Raw genomic sequence first — 14,703 nt, forward strand, 5'->3', positions numbered from 1 at the left:
TCCAAACTGCCAGGGTTACAAGGAAAGCGAGACAGCTCTGGGGCTAGAACAAATACAGAGCTCTCTGACGCTTTAGTATCTATGTCTGACATACCCTCACAATGTGCAGAAGCCGAAGAAGGAGAGCTTCTATCTGTGGGTGATTTTTCTGACTCAGGGAAGACACTTCAACCTGATTCTGATATGTCTACATTTAAATTTAAGCTTGCACACCTCCGCATGTTGCTCAGGGAGATTTTAGTAACTCTGGATGACTGTGATGCCATTATAGTCCCAGAGAAATTGTGTAGATTGGATAAATACTACGCAGTGCCTGTTTACACTGATGTTTTTTCAATACCTAAGAGGTTTTCAGAAATTATTACTAAGGAATGGGATAGACCAGGTGTACCGTTCTCTCCCCCTCCTGTTTTTAAAAAGATGTTTCCCTTAGATGCCGCTACACGGGACTTGTGGCAAACGGTCCCTAAGGTGGAGGGAGTAGTCTCTACTCTAGCGAAGCGTACAACTATCCCTGTCAAGGACAGTTGTGCTTTTCTAGATCCAATGGACAAAAAATTAGAGGGTTACCTTAAGAAAAATTTTATTCAACAAGGTTTTATTCTCCAGCCCCTTGCATGCATTGCCCCTGTCACTGCTGCTGCGGCCTTCTGGTTTGAGTCTCTAGAAGAGGCTCTACAGGTAGAAACCCCATTTGATGATATCCTTGACAAGCTTAAAGCTCTTAAGCTAGCCAATTCATTTGTTTCTGACGCCGTTGTTCATTTAACCAAACTAACGGCTAAGAACTCAGGTTTTGCTATTCATGCGCGTAGGGCGCTATGGCTTAAATCCTGGTCAGCTGACGTTACTTCAAAGTCTAAGCTTCTCAACATTCCCTTCAAGGGGCAGACCCTATTCGGGCCTGGACTGAAGGAGATCATTTCTGATATTACTGGAGGAAAAGATCACGCCCCTTCCTCAGGATAGGTCCAACAAATTAAGGACCAAACAGTCTAATTTTCGTGCCTTTCAAAACTTTAAGAGTGGTGCAGCTTCAACTTCCTCTAATACGAAACAAGAGGGAAATTTTGCCCAGTCCAAGCCGGTCTGGAGACCTAACCAGGCTTGGAACAAAGGAAAGCAGGCCAAAAAACCTGCTGCTGCCTCTAAGACAGCATGAAAGATCAGCCCTGATCCGGTAACGGATCTAGTAAGGGGCAGACTTTCTCTCTTCGCCCAGGATTGGGCAAGAGATGTCCAGGATCTGTGGGCGTTGGAAATCGTGTCCCAGGGATATCTTCTGGACTTCAAAGCTTCTTCCCCAAAAGGAAGATTTCATCTTTCACAATTATCTGCAAACCAGATAAAGAGAGAGGCATTCTTACATTGTGTTCAAGACCTCCTAGTTATGGGAGTGATCCACCCAGTTCCAAAGGAGGAACAGGGGCAAGGCTTCTATTCAAATCTGTTTGTGGTTCCCAAGAAAGAGGGAACCTTCAGACCAATCTTAGATCTCAAGATCCTAAACCAATTCCTCAGGGTCCCATCCTTCAAGGTGGAGACTATTCGAACCATCCTACCTATGATCCAGGAGGGTCAATATATGACTACCGTAGACTTAAAGGATGCTTATCTGCACATTCCGATACACAGAGATCATCATCGGTTTCTCAGGTTCACCTTCCTAGACAGGCATTACCAGTTTGTGGCTCTTCCCTTTGGGTTAGCTACGGCACCAAGAATCTTTACGAAGGTTCTGGGGTCACTCCTAGCGGTCCTTAGGCCGCAGGGTATAGCAGTAGCCCCTTACCTAGACGACATTCTAATACAGGCGTCGAATTTTCAAATCGCCAGGTCCCATACAGACATTGTTCTGGCATTCCTGAGGTCGCATGGGTGGAAAGTAAACGAAGAAAAGAGTTCTCTATCCCCTCTCACAAGAGTTTCCTTCCTAGGAACTCTGATAGATTCTGTAGAAATCCCTCTACTAAATCTGGATCAAGAGACCAGGGATTCTCTTCTCTGGTGGCTATCTCGGGTCCATCTGTCCAAGGGTATGACCTTCCACAGGCCAGTTTGGACAATAGTAACGACAGATGCCAGCCTTCTGGGCTGGGGTGCAGTCTGGAACTCCCTGAAAGCTCAGGGCTTGTGGACTAAGGAGGAGACTCTGCTTCCGATAAACATTCTGGAACTAAGAGCGATATTCAATGCTCTTCAGGCTTGGCCTCAGCTAGCTGCAGTCAGGTTCATCAGATTTCAGTCGGACAATATCATGACTGTAGCCTACATCAACCATCAAGGGGGAACAAGGAGTTCCCTAGCAATGTTGGAGGTTTGAAAAATAATTCTATGGGCAGAGGTTCACTCTTGCCATCTATCAGCTATCCATATCCCAGGAGTAGAGAACTGGGAGGCGGATTTTCTAAGTCGACAAACTTTTCATCCGGGGGAGTGGGAACTCCATCCGGAGGTGTTTGCACAGTTGATTCAACTTTGGGGCAAACCAGAACTGGATCTCATGGCATCTCGTCAGAATGCCAAGCCTCCTTGTTACGGATCCAGGTCCAGGGATCCCAAAGCAGCGCTGATAGATGCTCTAGCAGTGCCTTGGTCTTTCAACCTGGCTTATGTGTTTCCACCGTTTCCTCTGCTCCCTCGTCTGATTGCCAAGATCAAGCAGGAGAGAGCTTCAGTGATTTTGATAGCACCTGTGTGGCCTGCAGGACTTGGTATACAGATCTGGTGGACATGTCATCCCTTCCACCATGGACTCTACCGCTGAGGCAGGACCTTCTACTTCAGGGTCCTTTCAACCATCCAAATCTAATTTCTCTGCGTCTGACTGCTTGGAGATTGAACGCTTGATTTTATCAAAACGTGGTTTCTCCGAGTCGGTCATTGATACCTTAATTCAGGCTCGAAAGCCTGTCACCAGGAAAATCTATCATAAGATATGGTGTAAATATCTTCATTGGTGTGAATCCAAGGGTTACTCATGGAGTAAAGTCAGGATTCCCAGGATATTATCTTTTCTCCAAGAAGGATTGGAGAAGGGATTGTCAGCTAGTTCCTTAAAGGGACAGATTTCTGCTCTGTCTATTCTTTTGCACAAGCGTCTGGCGGATGTTCCAGACGTTCAGGCATTTTGTCAGGCTTTAGTTAGAATCAAGCCTGTGTTTAAACCTGTTGCTCCGCCTTGGAGTTTAAATTTAGTTCTTAAAGTTCTTCAAGGGGTTCCGTTTGAACCTCTGCATTCCATAGATATCAAGCTTTTATCTTGGAAAGTTCTGTTTCTGGTAGCTATCTCTTTAGCTCAAAGAGTTTCAGAGTTATCTGCCTTGGAGTGTGATTCCCCTTATCTGATCTTCCATGCAGATAAGGTAGTTTTGCGTACCAAAACTGGGTTTCTTCCTAAAGTGGTATCTAATAAAAATATAAATCAGGAGATTGTTGTTCCGTCACTGTGTCCTAATCCTTCTTCAAAGAAAAAACGTCTTTTACACAATCTTGACGTCATTCGTGCTTTAAAGTTTTATTTACAAGCTACTAAAGATTTTCGTCAAACATCTGCATTGTTTGCTGTCTACTCTGGACAGAGGAAAGGCCAAAAGGCTTCAGCAACTTCTCTTTCTTTTTGGTTAAGAAGTATAATCCGCTTAGCTTATGAGACTGCTGGCCAGCAGCCTCCTGAAAGAATTACAGCTCATTCCACTAGAGCGGTGGCTTCCACATGGGCTTTTAAAAATGATGCTTATGTTGAACAGATTTGTAAGGCGGCGACTTGGTCTTCGCTAAATTCTACAAATTTGATACTTTTGCTTCTAACGCAGCCCCCTTGTTTCCTATGGGGAAACACTTCCTAAGTCTGCACCTAACACTCTAACATGTACCCCGAGTCTAAACACCCCTAACCTTACACTTATTAATCCCTAATCTGCCGCCCCCGCTATCGCTGACACCTGCATATTTTTTTAACCCCTAATCTGCCGCTCCAAACACTGTCGCAACCTACATTATACCTATGTACCCCTAATCTGCTGCCCCTAACACCGCCGACCCCAATATTATATTTATTAACCCCTAATCTGCCACCCCCAACGTCGCCTCCACCTACCTACAATAATTAACCCCTAATTTGCCGACCGGACCTCACCGCTACTATAATAAATGTATTAACCCCTAAAGCTAAGTCTAACCCTAACACTAACACCCCCCTAAGTTAAATATAATTTAAATCTAACGAAATAAATTAACTCTTATTAAATAAATTATTCCTATTTAAAGCTAAATACTTACCTGTAAAATAAACCCTAATATAGCTATAATATAAATTATAATTATATTGTAGCTATTTTAGGATTAATATTTATTTTACAGGCAACTTTGTAATTATTTTAACCAGGTACAATAGCTATTAAATAGTTAATAACTATTTAATAGTTACCTAGTTAAAATAATTACAAAATTACCTGTAAAATAAATCCTAACCTAAGTTACAATTAAACCTAACACTACACTATCAATAAATAAATTAAATAAAATACCTACAATTATCAACAATTAAACCTAACACTACACTATCAATAAATTAATTAAATACAATACCTACAAATAAATACAATGAAATAAACTAACTAAAGTACAAAAAATAAAAAAGAACTAAGTTACAAAAAATAAAAAAATATTTACAAACATTAGAAAAATATTACAACACTTTTAAACTAATTACACATACTCTAAGCCCCCTAATAAAATAACAAAGACCCCCAAAATAAAAAAATGCCCTACCCTATTCTAAAATTAAAATAGAAAAGCTATTTTACCTTACCAGCCCTGAAAAGGGCCCTTTGCGGGCATGCCCCAAAGAATTCAGCTCTTTTGCCTGTAAAAAAAAAAACATACAATACCCCCCCAACATTACAACCCACCACCCACATACCCCTAATCTAACCCAAACCCCCCTTAAATAAACCTAACACTAAGCCCCTGAAGATCTCCCTACCTTGTCTTCACCACGCCGGGTTCACCGATCGATCCAGAAGAGCCTCCAATGTCTTGATCCAAGCCCAAGCGGGGGGCTGAAGATGTCCATGATCCGGCTGAAATCTTCATCCAAGCGGGAGCTGAAGAGGTCCATGATCCGACTGAAGTCTTCTAACAAGCGGCATCTTCAATCTTCTTTCTTCCGGATCCATGTTCATCCCGCCGACGCGGAACATCCATCTTCACCGACGACTTCCCGACGAATGACGGTTCCTTTAAGGGACGTCAGCCAATCAGATTCAAGTTCAATCCGATTGGCTGATCCGATCAGCCAATCAGATTGAGCTTGCATTCTATTGGCTGATCGGAACAGCCAATAGAATGCGAGCTCAATCTGATTGGCTGATTGGATCAGCCAATCGGATTGAACTTGAATCTGATTGGCTGATTCCATCAGCCAATCAGAATTTTCCTACCTTAATTCCGATTGGCTGATAGAATCCTATCAGCCAATCGGAATTCGAGGAATGCCATCTTGGATGACGTCCCTTAAAGGAACCGTCAATTGTCGGGAAGTCGTCGGTGAAGATTGATGTTCCGCGTCTGCGGGATGAACATGGATCCGGAAGAAAGAAGATTGAAGATGCCGTTTGATAGAAGACTTCAGTCGGATCATGGACCTCTTCAGCTCCCGCTTTAATGAAGACTTCAGCCGGATCATGGACATCTTCAGCCCCCCGCTTGGGCTTGGATCAAGACATCAGAGGCTCTTCTGAATCGATCGGTGAACCCAGCGTGGTGAAGACAAGGTAGGGAGATCTTCAGGGGCTTAGTGTTAGGTTTATTTAAGGGGGTTTGGGTTAGATTAGGGGTATGTGGGTTGTAATGTTGGGGGGGGTATTGTATGTTTTCTTTTACAGGCAAAAGAGCTGAATTCTTTGGGGCATGCCCTGCAAAGGGCCCTTTTCAGGGCTGGTAAGGTAAAAGAGCTTTTCTATTTTAGTTTTAGAATAGGGTAGGGCATTTTTTTATTTTGGGGGTCTTTGTTATTTTATTAGGGGGCTTAGAGTAGGTGTAATTAGTTTAAAATTGTTGTAATATTTTTCAAATGTTTGTAAATATTTTTTTATTTTTTGTAGCTTAGTTCTTTTTTATTTTTTGTACTTTAGTTAGTTTATTTCATTGTATTTATTTGTAGGTATTGTATTTAATTAATTTATTGATAGTGTAGTGTTAGGTTTAATTGTAGATAATTGTAGGTATTTTATTTAATTAATTTATTGATAGTGTAGTGTTAGGCTTAATTGTAACTTAGGTTAGGATTTATTTTACAGATAATTTTGTAATTATTTTAACTAGGTAGCTATTAAATAGTTATTAACTATTTAATAGCTATTGTACCTGGTTAAAATAAATACAAAGTTGCCTGTAAAATAAATATTAATCCTAAAATAGCTACAATATAATTATAATTTATATTGTAGCTATATTAGGGTTTATTTTACAGGTAAGTATTTAGCTTTAAATAGGAATAATTTATTTAATAAGAGTTAATTTATTTCGTTAGATTTAAATTATATTTAGCTTAGGGGGGTGTTAGGGTTAGGGTTAGAATTAGCTTTAGGGGTTAAAAAAATGTATTAGCGGTGAGGTCCGGTCGGCAGATTAGGGGTTAATGCTTGAAGTTAGGTGGCGGCGATGTTAGGGAGGGAAGATTAGGGGTTAATACTATTTATTATAGGGTTATTGAGGCGGGAGTGAGGCGGATTAGGGGTTAATACATTTATTATAGTAGCGGTGAGGTCCGGTCGGCAGATTAGGGGTTAATAATTGTAGGTAGGTAGCAGCGACGTTGTGGGGGGCAGATTAGGGTTTAATAAATATTATGTAGGTGTCGGCGATGTTAGGGGCAGCAGATTAGGGGTACATAGGGATAACGTAGGTGGTGGCGGTGATTAGGGGTTAAAAAAATTTAATAGAGTGGCGGTGATGTGGGGGGACCTCGGTTTAGGGGTACATAGGTAGTTTATGGGTGTTAGTGTACTTTAGAGCACAGTAGTTAAGAGCTTTATGAACCGGCGTTAGCCCAGAAAGCTCTTAACTCCTGACTTTTTGCTGCGGCTGGAGTTTTGTCGTTAGATTTCTAACGCTCACTTCAGCCAAGACTCTAAATACCAGCGTTAGAAAGATCCCATTGAAAAGATAGGATACGCAATTGACGTAAGGGGATCTGCGGTATGGAAAAGTCGCGGCTGGAAAGTGAGCGTTAGACCCTTTCCTGACTGACTCTAAATACCAGCGGGCGGTAAAAACCAGCGTTAGGAGCCTCTAACTCTGGTTTTGACGGCTACCGCCAAACTCTAAATCTAGGCGAAAATGCGTAAACAAATCCAGACAATCAAATTTTCTGATTTTGAAAGAATTTATTTGCATATTATGGTGGAAAATAAGTATTTGGTCACCTACAAACAAGCAAGATTTCTGGCTCTCACCGACCTGTATCTTCTTCTTTAAGAGGCTCCTATATCCTCCACTCATTACCTGTATTAATGGCACCTGTTTGAACTTGTTATCAGTATAAACCTGTCCACAACCTCAAACAGTCACACTCCAAACTCCACTAGGGTAAAGACCAAAGAGCTGTCGAAGGACACCAGAAACAAAATTGTAGACCTGCACCAGGCTGGGAAGACTGAATCTGCAATAGGCAAGCAGCTTGGTATGAAGAAATCAACTGTGGGAGCAATAATTAGAAAATGGAAGACATACAAGACCACTGATAATCTCCCTCAATCTGGGGCTCCACACAAGATCTCACCCCATGGGGTCAAAATGATCACAAGAACAGTGAGCAAACATCCCAGAACCACACGGGGGGACCTAGAGAATGACCTGCAGAGAGCTGGGACGAACGTAACAAAGGCTACCATCAGTAACAATCTGGTGTGTGATAAAATCACAGTGGAGGGGGCGCAAAATGGTATACAATTAGATGGTGATAATTAGGCACCCACAAAAACAATCTACAATTTAGATAAGCTGATATTATCTTGTTATATAAAAAATATATATCAATATATGGTTATCTTTATATAAATCCCTTTTGGAATCAAATAGAGAAGAAATTGTCTTTTTGAATTAAGCTGATAGCTGGCGGTGGCTGCCTCCTCTTCACCGGATGATCCAGGTAAGAACTAGGAAAAATTAAAAACAACAGAGGGGCGCCTCATGTGTAGTATTGTCTGGATGAAGACATATAATATGTAACAGAATAGCCAAATGAGTACTCACATACTCCAGGAGCACACTTATGTGCTGGTAGAGACAGGCTGTAGATTTAGGTAGGTGTAACAGCTCACCCGTTCAGGGATACTTCCAATGCTGTAGTGCTGCAACAGGTGTGATAAAACAAACAGAGAGCACTATATGTGCAGACCATTAAAGATGATACATAGGTGTGTGCTTGATAGTATAAAGTGGGTACTCACATACTCCAAAAGCACACCAGCATCCTTCCTTTTGATGCAATCCACCCCTGAATGTGGTCCACTACAGAATTTGCATATGTGACAAAAGGAACAACTAGCCCCTCTGTCACACTGTTTATCCTGGAATTTCCAGCATTCCCTGCCCCGCTGCTTTGGCCTCTGCGCCACTCTGCTGGCCCCTAGCCGCGGCCCAGGGGTGCTGCCTGCACCCCTTCAAGCCCTAATTTGGACCACAGATCAATATCCTTGGTTCCAAAATGCAGGAGGGGGTTACCCACCATCTTCCTGCGGAAGGCCATGTCGTACTCCCGCCACGCACCTTCCTTGAACCTAGCGCGGATATCGTCAATGGTATCCTCGTACTTAAATAGATTATGACCCTGAGTGGGCCATTTATCTACATAACACGTGGCTAGCACCCTAAAGCATTTGTGCCACTCCTCGAATGTCTCTGGCCGCTGGACCTTTTTTGGCCCTGTGCCATCCGCCACGCGTTCCCTAGCCCTACACGCCTCCAGGGAAAGTTCAAAGATGTTGACGTAGCGTCCATCCTGAATCTTTTTGACCACCTAAATTTCAGGTGTCCATATAAGGAGTGCACCAAGCACGGGTAAGTGTCGCCGTGAGACGCCACATGTCGTGACATCGGGGATGCCCCCATGGCCAGGAACCCAATGCTAGATTCCTGAGCTAATGGAACTACATGACTACTCTCCGCTCTAGGAACCTTCCCTTTTACCTGTGCAGCCACCAGCTTCTTTATCATCTTAAACATTTCCTTCTGCCCTTTTCCAACTAAGCCTAAGTCACCCTCACTCTCAGATCCAGACCCACTAGAGGATGAACCCAGCCCTACGTGTGCAGATGTGTGTAAGAGAAACTCACCGCTGGGGGCCAGTAGCGGCGCAGCTCCTGTCGGCGACTGCTGGTATCTGTCCTCTGCAGTAGCTGGTGACGAAGCTGCAATCGGCATTGCTCCTTGCCGGGATGTAGAAGCCATAGCCGGAACAGCCATATCCATGGACACACCCTGTGGAAACAAAACATTTTGGGGAGTACTCCTTGCGGATGAATGGACCCCTGGGGGGTTCCCCACCTGGAAAAGATTCCCCCTGAGGCAGTACCTGCCACATCAAGGTATTCGGTATGCCCATGTATGGCCCCTTGCCTAGCCACAGTTATCCCCCTGTGGACCCCAGAGCATGATCTGGCCTGAGCAGCATGACCGGAGTTTACCCCTCTACCCCTCTGCCGCAACAAAGTAGCTCTCCTGACTCCAGGCGTTTTCCCCATTGCCTTGCCAGCCACACCAACAGACCGCACATTCGCACACGCTCCAGCCACCCCAGGTGCCCTCCCATCCGCAAGGAGCCTCCCCAACTCACTAGGGCTTCCTCTGATGCGGTGACCTGCTCCTGTGTTGCTCGCTGCGCATTCTGCCTCGGCCACGCTCCTCCCTGTCTGAAACATCACTCAGGGAGGATGCGCGTGACGCGGTGCCGGAAGGGGCGGGGCTACGGCCCGACGCAAGCCCAGGGACATTGAGAGCCCGGACCACGTGGGCGCCCTGCCGCTCGGCCTGCTCCCCAGGGCCAATGACCAGACCACCAGGGGGTAAGTTCCCCACCAGGGCCTGTGTCATTGACAGAACCGAGGCCAAGGCCTCGGGTGAAAGGGCCTGAAGCTGCTGCCAGGACGCCTGCCCGGCAGCAGCATGACCCGGTTGCACCCCATCCCCAGGAGGGGGATCAGTAAGTGAATCCATGACGTGAGGGTAAAGGGGAGGGGGGGAATCCGGCTGCGTTAAGGAAACCCTGGGCAGTGAATGAGCATCAGCCCCAAAAGACCCCACCCTAAGCAATGAAGGCCCGGGCATATCAGAATCAGGGACCGGAACCCCAGCAGCACCCAGAGCATCAGGGTGCGTGGGCTGAGTGCTTGAGGGGAGACCCTGGAACCCAGAGCTCACAGCAGTGGCTCTGGTTCCCAGCCCCCCCTCGTGGTAGGCCTTTTCTGAACCCTGGGGGTCGACTTAGTTTTGAAACTGGGGAAGGGGGTACCACATCCTCAGAAGCTGATCCACTTTCTCTTGCAGCTCCCCTCATGCCTGGAACCTCCTTCACAACTTTACTGTATCGCTTTGGAGGCACAGACTTTCTCTTGGCACGCTCCATCTCCACAGAAAAGTTCTTCCTTGAAGTCTGGAACCAGGAACAAAAGAGGGCTGGATTCCCTGCAGTCAGGACCTATAAAGGTAAGCAGAAACACCCGCCCCTCCACTTGCAACAATGTAACATCTAGTACCTTCCAGACTTCAACTCAGTTATCCCTTAATTTTGTTACAGGCCCAGTAGAGGGCCCTCCACTTCCATTCTCTTTTATACTCTATGGGGAAAGATGTGGAGCCAGTGTTTAATGCTTTTACTTTCCAAGAAAGGGAAAAATTTGACTTTGAATTAGTTATGAATAAACTCAGTGCCCACAAGAAATGCGATTCATGAGAGGGCTTGTTTTTACAAACGTACTCAGCGTGCGGGAGAATCTGTGGAGTCATTTGTGTGCAGCCTGTATGAACTAGCTGAATTCTGTGAGTTTGGTGTTGCTAAAGAAAAGCAAATCAGAGACAGAATAGTTATTGGAATTGCAGATGCTGAGTCTCACTGAAGCTGCAGTTAGAGTCTGATTTAACATTAGAATGGGCTATTAGGATGGCCCGCCAGAGTGAACTGGTGAAAAAGCAAAGTGCTGATCTGAGGTCTGAGAGTATTGTGGATGAAGTGCAGCAGTTCAGGAGAGCTGCTAGGGAAAGGCACAATGTGAGCGGTAGACCAAGGGCAACAGATAGGCCCAGAAGCGGATGGGCGCAGCAAGCCCGATGCACACGGTGCAACAGTGCCCATGATCAGAGTGTCATATGCCCTGCTAAAGACAAAAAATGTAGAAAATGTATCAGGATGGGACATTTTGAAGTGGTGTGTAAGACTGAATATATTAAGGAGATGCAGGTGGATAGCGACCAGGAGGGTCAAGAAGTGTCCTTTGTGGGGTCTGTTGTTGAACGGCCGGGTTCAGAAGATGATTGGAGGGTTACCCTTACTGTAATGGGAGCCAAAGTTGCCTTTAAGATTGACACAGGAGCAGATATCACTGTAATGTCTTTTGCAGAATTCATAAAACTGCCTCGACAGCCCCAGCTGGAAAAAGTTACAACAAAAGTCCATAGTCCTGGTGGCCGTATTGATTGTGCGGGGAAATTTCTTGCCAGCTGCGAGGACAAGCAAAGGAAATTCACTATGTGGGTGCATGTGATTAGAGGTCAGTGTGTTAACAACTTATTGAGCAGAAAAGCAGCCTGTGGTTTGGGCCTAGTGACCAGAGTGAATGAGATCACAGAAGATATGTTTGGCGAATTGGGCCTACTGAATTGCAACCCAGTCCGTATATCACTTAAAGGTGACGCAGTCCCATACAGCATTACCACTCCCCGTAGAATTCCATTCCCACTCATGCCTCAAGGGGAGAAGGAGCTTCTGAGTATGAAGAATATGGGGGTTAGTGAAGAGGTTGTTGAAGCAACTGACTGGTGTGCCCCCATTGTGCCCGTTGCAAAGAAGAACGGGAAGATACGCATCTACGAAGACTTGAAAAGGCTGAATTAGGCGGTGAAGAGAGAGAGATATGTGCTGCCAACACTTTAAGACATAGCTCTGAAATTGGCGGGGGCAAAGTTCTTCTCTACATTGGATGCTTCTAGCGGCTTCTGGCAGATACCTCTAGACCCAAAGTGCCGCAAACTGACTACCTTCATTACACCAGTAGGTCGATTTTGTTTTTGCAGACTCCCCTTCGGGATATCCTCTGCTCCTGAAATTTTCCAAAGAGAAATGAGTTCTCTCCTAAGAGACCATGTGGGCACGGCAGTAATCATGGATGACATATTAGTGTATGGGTCTACGTTAGAGGAACATGATCAGCGATTGAGCTATGTGCTGCAGACTATCAGAGAGTCCGGGCTGAAGCTAAACAAAGAGAAATGCCATTTTGGGAAAGCTGAGTTATGTTACTTTGGGCATATCATCAATGGGGATGGCATCAAGCCAGACCCCGAGACAATTTGTGCTATTGAACAGATGAAAAATCCTTCTGATGTACATGAGCTGAGACAAATATTGGGCCTTATAAATTATGTGGGCAGGTTCCTTCCAGATTTATCCACAATACTACAACCTATCACAGAGTTGCTAAAGAAAGATATTGCCTGGGTCTGGGGACCTTCATAGGAAGAATCTTTTATGCAGGTTAAGTCCCTGCTGGGGTCTGCCCCAGTGTTGGGGTTCTACAACCCTTCCAAAAAGTCTGTGGTTAGTGCTGATGCGAGCAGTTATGGGTTAGGGGCTGCCCTCCTGCAGCTGCATTAAAACAAACTACAGCCCATTGCCTACTGTTCCCGTACACTGACGGCTGCTGAGTCAAAATACACCCAAATTGAGAAAGAGTACCTGGCTGCAGTTTGGGCCTGTGAGCGCTTTCAGCGTTACCTAGTGGGTTTAGAGAAATTTAGTCTGGAGACTGATCATAAACCACTAGTCCCTCTAATCAATTCCTATGATATTGACAAAACACTGCTAGGATGCCAGAGACTTCTAATGAGGCTGCTCAGATTAAACGTTCAGGCAGTGCATGTGTCGGGGAAACAACTGGTTGTGGAAGATACACTGTCCAGGCTCCCGCTGGCTGCTGCTGAAGAGTCTTCAATGGAATCAGATGTAAAATTGTATGTAGATTCAGTTCTGGCCTCCAAATCCATTTCTTCAGGGAAGCTAGAACAAATAAAGAAAGAGACATATTTAGATACAGACCTTCAAGAAGTTATAAAGTACATAAAAGAAGGTTGGCCCAAGAGTCGGGCAAGCCTGGATGTCTTTAAGTTCTTACCAGTCAGAAAGATCGCAGCTCACGGAGCTGGATGGGTTGGTGCTGTTCCAAGACCGCATTGTTATTCCTGTTAGCATTTGGCAGGATATGTTAAACAGGATTCACGATGGCCACTTAAGCATTACAAAGTGCAGAGAAAGGGCAGCTACGGCTGTATGGTGGCATAGAATCAGTTCCGACATTGCAAGCCATGTGTCTAAATGTGCCTTTTGCCGGGAACGCCGGCCTACTCAGAGAAGGGAGCCCTTGATTTCTACTCCGCTGCCTGCAGGCCCGTGGCAGAAAATAGCTGCTGATTTGTGTGAACTGCACGGGAAAAAGTTCTTAGTCGTGATCGACTACTATTCCAGGTATTTAGAAATTGCACCTTTGAATGAAATTACAAGTCAAGCCGTTATCACTCATCTCAAGAGCTTGTTTGCCCGGTGGGGCATATCAATGGAGCTGGTGAGTGATAACGGAATACAGTTCGCTTCCACAAAGTTCAGTTCTTTCAGCAGGGAATATGATTTTATATATTCCACGTCAAGTCCACATTACCCGCAGGCCAACGGAATGGCTGAAAGGGCAGTTCAAACAACAAAATTCATTTTAAAGCAATCTGAGCCGTACCTGGCCCTCTTGTCCTATAGAGCGACTCCCATTCAAGCCAAGGGGTTTAGCCCGGCACAGCTGATGCTAGGACGTCAGATTCACACCACCTTACCCTCTGTGGGTGTCTTCCAGCCTACTAGCTCTATTCCTCGGCACCAAGTCCTTAGGAGGGATGAAGAGGCAAAAAGGAGCTATTGATTCTTCTACGACAGGAGACATTCTGTGAGGCCCTTGCAGGAGCTGAATGTTGGGCAAAGTGTCAGAATTAAACTGGATGATGAGAAGAAATGGAAGACGCCTGCTATGATAATTGGACGCTCTCCAGAACCAAGGTCTTATGTAGTCCTTACTGATGGAGGGACAGTTACATGCCGTAATTGAAAACATCTTCAGCCTGTCCCTGAGAGTTTGGAACTGGATACCTCAGTACCACCGCCAGTGGGATCCCCTGTTTTAAAAGGGGTGCCTTCCCCTCAGCAAGATCACAGCGTGGATATGTCTTTGAATCCAGCGGACTCTCAATCACCTTCTTCTGTATCAGAGGACAGTTCATGTAGAGTTACATCAAGCGGAAGAGTGATGAAACTTCTGGCCCGATATTGGGATTAACTTTAGTTAGAAAAGTGACCGGAAGTATGGGCAGAATAATCCCATGGTCACTGTGGACTAGGGTAGTCTACCCCGATGTTCAAGTCAGGATTAGGGTTGCCACCTCAGC

Source organism: Bombina bombina, chromosome 5 (assembly GCF_027579735.1).
Source record: "Bombina bombina isolate aBomBom1 chromosome 5, aBomBom1.pri, whole genome shotgun sequence".
Lineage (NCBI taxonomy): Eukaryota > Metazoa > Chordata > Amphibia > Anura > Bombinatoridae > Bombina > Bombina bombina.